Genomic DNA, 6,200 nt, shown 5'->3' with positions numbered 1-6,200 from the left:
AGATGACCTAAATCCACTCTTATGCAAAGGAATTATAAATGACTTTTTCCATATGGATGGAAATAAGCCTTGCTTAAGAGATGAATTAAATAGTTTTGTTAGGGGTTGGTATATATATTTGGCACATTTCTTAAGAAAGCATGAGGGAATCATATCTGGGCCGTAATTGTATGATTGTTCTAACATATTTAACTGATTTAAGACGTCTGCTTCGGAAATGGTAGGTGCATTAATGACAGAAATCGGACATAACTTGTGCGGATGCGGAACATTTTGTGGAGATTTTGAAGAGTAATTGGACCTAAAGAATTCAGCGAACATATTAGAAATGGTGTGATTGTCACTGGACATACTATACTTATATTTCATAGCGGACGGAAAATTAGAAATCCTGCGTTTGGAGTTGACGAAACCATAAAACAATTTTGGATTACGTATAATATTATTTTTTACTTTATTTATATAATTACTATAACATATTTTGTTAAGTTCAGCAAATTGTCGACGCAATTTAGAATATTTTGAATAGTTAGCAACTAAACCAGTTTTTTTAAAAAGTTTAAAAGCACGAGATTTTCTATTTTTTAATTTACTTTCGAAAACCATAAATTAGAACTAATTTTTTGAGTAACAACACACTTCGGAACATATTTTTCAAATAAGTTTACAATAGTTTCATTAAAGTGGGAAGCACTAAATTCAATATTGCCACTGTAATCTGGCCAAGTTATTTTAGAAAGTTCGCAATTAATCTTCTTAAAATTAGCTTTCGCAAAGTTGAACCGAAAACAAAGGTCTTGTGTATTATTATAAGCAAAGTTGGCTATGATTTCGATGTTAATTTCCAAAGCAGGATGATACGTGTCCTCTGGCCGAACTAAAGGATCACATCGGACAACAGAGAACATTGAAGCGTTATCGACGTAAACTAGATCTAAGAGCTTACCAAATTCATTTGAAATTAAATTAATTTGGTTAAGACCCAACTCCGACATTTCATCTAAGAACTCGTTAAAACATGAACGAGTACTAATAGGGATGGTGTGATCATCAATAGATTTCCATGATACGCACGGTAAGTTGAAATCTCCCAAAACAATCATGGAATCAGTATCATTAACCATTGAGAAAACATTACTTATTAATGTAGCATGCTGCATATATACAGATATGTCAGAGTGAGGCGGTATATAAGATAATGTTAAGTAGATATGGCCACTATTAGCGCAAATACGAATGCACTTAAATTCAATGAAGTCTGCATACGGAACATCGACTTCTTCAGATGGAATAGAAGAATGAACAGCAAACAAGACGCCACCTCCTTTTCTGTTCAGCCGGTCATATCTAAAGATTTCGAATTCGCTGTTGAATATTTCGTTATCAAAAATGTGGGGCTTTAGCCAAGTTTCTGTCAAAGCAATGATGATTTTAAAGTTGCAATGAATGCTATTTAGATACAAATCAGTAAGTTTTGTATTAAGCCCTCTAACATTTTGATAATAAACAATCAGCGAATTATTGTTAATTAGTTTTTGTATCAACGGGATTTCTTGGCATTTTAGTGATAACTACAGGGGGCTTTTCACGTTTGTGCTCGAATTCGCGCACAAAGACCCCAGATGGCCAGAATGAGTTGTCAAGTATCAATTGAAAATTGTCAGCGGATACGTCGATCTTAAACGAGGAAATATCCCTGTTGTATTTGAAATTAAATTTACGGATGTCTGTATCTACCGTTTTTAATTTCGACGAGATGTAACTGTTTATATCCTCGACTGTGGTATCCGCAGCAAGTCTCGAGATAAAAATTGCTTTTTTCCGCGGTATTACCACTAAGTTTTTATTAGCTGACTTGGAGGTATTTGGAGGCGGATCTTGAGAAGTTTTCCGCTTACCGTATTCAGTAACAGTTTTCTCTGTGTCCTGAGCAGACGGAACCTTCTCTCCTTGAGGACGAGGGGATGCAAGATTTATGAGGTCAATAGCGGGTGGGGGCATACTTTTTAAGAAAGATACAGTGGTATCTTCATCAGACGGACGTTTTCGTTTAGGTTTTGGATTCTCATCCCGAGTATTTAGGCATTGAAATGATTGAAACAGCGTTTCATAATGCCTAAATTTTTCAGTAAGGGTTTCAAGCTCTCGACCAATCTCCTTGAAACCATTGCGCGCCTGCTTAAAAACTTTAAACAATTCAATTTCAGTTGGTCTGCATTTCAAGCAAGACCAGCGCAAGCCCTTACTGTCAAGAATGGAATCCAAAATCCTACCTGTCAGTCCAGCACATTTAAGATGGGCAAGCCCATCACAAAGCCAACAAGAAACATAGCGTTCCGACTCGCTTTTCACAGAGCAGTTCGGAAAGTTACAAGTCATAATGAACAAAAACAGTATTAAACAAAAATATAAAAAATGTTAAATAATAAAAGTAAAATATATATGACAAAAATATTTATAACAAATGAATGCAATAAAATAGTTAGTTATCAAAGATAACAACCAATGTAGCGAGCAGTTTGAGATGCACTGTAACACACGAAAAGTAAGAAACTCGCGATCAGCTGTGGACAAAGATGGAAATGAATAAAAACAAGAAAGAAATTTAAGTAAGCAATATAAATTAACACTAACAATTGCACTATTTAAAATGTAGCAACAAAAACAAATTGAAAATGACTCGGCACAATAAATTAAAATTAGCCAGAACAGAATTAAAGTAAAATCAATTGCTTCACTAGCACAATATGACACTGATACTTATCTTAAAAGATCACTTAATACAAAAATTTTCACAATAAAGTTTTAAATATAAATTAAATAAATTCGCCAGAGCACCAAATTTACAGCTGAGCACGAGAAGGGTTGCCAGATGATGTAGTTGTCGCTTAGAGATTAATATATTTGTAAATTAAAAGACTAAGTCAACTGAGCCAAATTAAAACTAGTCAACTATTGGTATATATAGGGTTATTCATTTCAAGATTCCCTACTTTTCTAAAGAAAACAACAGAAACTCAAATTTAATGGGGAATGTTTATTATTGTTCGAGAAAACATTATTTGACATTTATTTGAAGATTATCGGTTTCAAATGCTGACTGTGGTTACGTCCGAGGTGGCTCATCTATTGAGTTCAACTTTCGTTCGAGCATTTATACTGGCAACTGACGAATGACACGCGAGATGTTTTGCTCAAAAGCCTCTCAATAAATCCGTTGATTGATGCGATGTGTGGAAAGTGGTGCCGTCTTGTTGAAACCGAATGCCGCCGAGATCACAAGCTTCAATTTCAGGCATCAAATGGCCGGTTATCATGGCGCGAAATATTCGTTGTTTTTTCTTGAAGAAATTACAGTTCTTGAATCTTGAATCTCGAGAACGTCGGATCTTCTTGCAAGTTTTCAATAGCCCATAGAGCGAAGTGATGTCACTTGGGAAGCTCGAAAGACAGTATTTTGTATGATTTCAATGTAAGATCTCGACGTAAAACGCGCCAAGTCGTTCTATACGTCAGTCCAAGTTGCTGCGAATGCCGCCAAATCGACTATCCACGGCCTTTGTGTATACTTTCAGCTATGGGTTCTATATTTGCTTCAGTGCGTTCTGGACGTGGTCTATTCGGTCGAATATCATTCAGTAAAGAATTCTGGTTTTCAAGATGGCTGATGGTGTTGCGAATATATTAAGTTCTACCCCTTCGTTAGTTTAATATCAAATACCTTACATATCTCATTTGAAGATGTTCTTAAAATAAATTTAGCTGCTTCTAACTCACATGATGGCCGATATACGCGGTATAAAGTTACCCGGAAGTTCGAAAACCGTTGTATTAAATATGTGGGTGTTTAGGGAAGTATTCAGCCGATTCAATCAATTTTTGCGCACAGACATAAAAAATTCTAATAAAATATTCCATATTTAAAAGTTGTTAAATGGTTTCTTCCCCGAGGAAATCCATGTAACCCCTTAAACTAAGTCGCAAACAAAGTGAAATAAAGAATTCAATTGTATTACCGCAATCGTGATCGCACTCGTTTCTTTTATCGAAAACATTATTTTCTCATGTAAATTTCATGTAATTCAGTTTTTAGTGAAATTTCGCATCCCACTAATTTTCACTCTCAAAAACGCTCGAGATTTTTAAATATACAAAAAATAGTGAATACGCCAATAACTATATATTATATATATTATTATACTGAATTGTTTGCAAAATGACTTATTGCTTCTGTTTTCAGCTTCTTTGTTCACATTGTGGAATTGTTTGCGAAATAATTACGAAACGCGAGAGCATATTTTAAATAAATAATTAATTAATATAACTTCACCAAAGTTTGATAATAAGAAATGAGTAATAGTAATAACTACATAATTATTTATATTAATTTTTAATAGTTTATATTCCAAATTAAAAATATTACACTGAAAGGTTTTAAGAGCTACTGTGTACTACTAGATTTTCAAAGATATGGAAAATGTCGATATCTCTTCCAATGCTTTAAAAGACAATTTCTTAAGCTGATTTCCTAACACTCCACCCTGTGCTTAGTATAAAGCTATTTTAACAATGATCAATCTTCATTTATTTATAGATGAATACATGAATAAGACGTTAACTGACAAGACTCACAATTCAATCAAATCAAATGGATATGTCTAGGGCGGAGACGGCACACTTTTAATCAAGTTCAAATGAATTTTGTGGGGCATTTTCCATTTTCATTGGAAATTTCGGGCACAACACACAAAATGGCTACATTATAACTACATAAATCTATACAAACATACGGTTAGACATGAACATTTTTAGGTCTTAATGACCAAGGAAAATACTCGTATTATCATTTAGCCATAATTTTAACGGATGCAGCTGTTCATATTGTTATGTATAAATATATAATATAATATGTATAATATTTCCTATTGGAAAATATGAGAAGGAAAAAGAAGGGATATGTCATAATATAAATGGTATATGAATGTAAGGATTATTACTACTAAATTGTGAAATCAGGAAAATAGACAGATTATAGCTCGTAATTGAATAAAACATTAAAACACGCGTACGGAAATTCTGAATTTGGTGCTTTCACCTTACTTTGGATGATAAGGTTCCACATATATGTATGTATTTACGAGTATATAAAAGAACATGTACTTACAATAGAAAAATATTTAATATTCAGTTAAGCACTTTTTAGTGGACTTTTGTTTTGAATAAAGCCAGTTTATTTTAGGAACTAAGGCACTTTACTGAAATTCTGTAGTTTCCCGGAATAATACCACATCATTGCGCAATTGCGGAGTAAGGTCCTGGAGTGGAAGCATACGGATTTCATTAGCGTAGTAAGAAGTATTTCGCCATTGTCTACATAATAATATAAACGACAAACTAGTAAGACAGAACTACGTTCGGTTGCAACCGAATTTTTTATTGCAACTTGAAAGAATGAAAGCCAAAGAAATACCTTAAGGTGCAAGACGTCAACCAGAGGACCGGAATCCATGAAACTATATATACTATAAATAATTTAGTAATTGTATGTCGTCCGTCCCGCTTTTTAAGTTCTAAATATCTTGCTGAAGATTAGTACATACAAGGTGCTTTCCAACGTAAACAGGACTTAAAAAAAAAACAGAACAAATGGTTTTTTCGGCAAAATCAATTTATTTTATTCAAAATAGTCTCCTTCTGCTTCAATACAGTCAATTGCACGGTCCAAAATCATGTCGAATGAGTGTTTTAGCTCGTTGACCGGTTTGGCCGCCGATGCAAGCCTTTTGAATGGTCTCTACGTCTGCATAACGCTTTCCTTTCATGGGCAAATGCATTTTTCCGAAAAGGAAGAAGCCGCATGGTGCTATATCAGGTGAATACGGGGAGTGATTAATGGATAAAATGTGATTTTTGGGCAAATAATCGGTCACAAGCGTTGAATCTAATGTCGGATGTTCAATTCCATTTCCATGAATTTCAATGACGATGTCGGCTGGTTTTTGATGAATTCACTCACAGTTTCGATGGAATTTCCGGTAATCACGGATTTTGATTGGCCCACATGTTGATCGTCATTTATGTCCTCACGACCGCTTTGAGGCAATCATCGCCATAAACTTGTTTCATCAATTGAAACGTTTCGGTAAAACAAAATTTAATGTTGGCTGTTTGTTCGAAGCTCATTTTCGCACCGATAACAC

The sequence above is a fragment of the Bactrocera neohumeralis genome, chromosome 2 (assembly GCF_024586455.1).
Source record: "Bactrocera neohumeralis isolate Rockhampton chromosome 2, APGP_CSIRO_Bneo_wtdbg2-racon-allhic-juicebox.fasta_v2, whole genome shotgun sequence".
NCBI lineage: Eukaryota > Metazoa > Arthropoda > Insecta > Diptera > Tephritidae > Bactrocera > Bactrocera neohumeralis.
The sequence above is the reverse complement of the archived record's forward strand: the minus strand, read 5'-3'. Positions refer to the sequence as shown.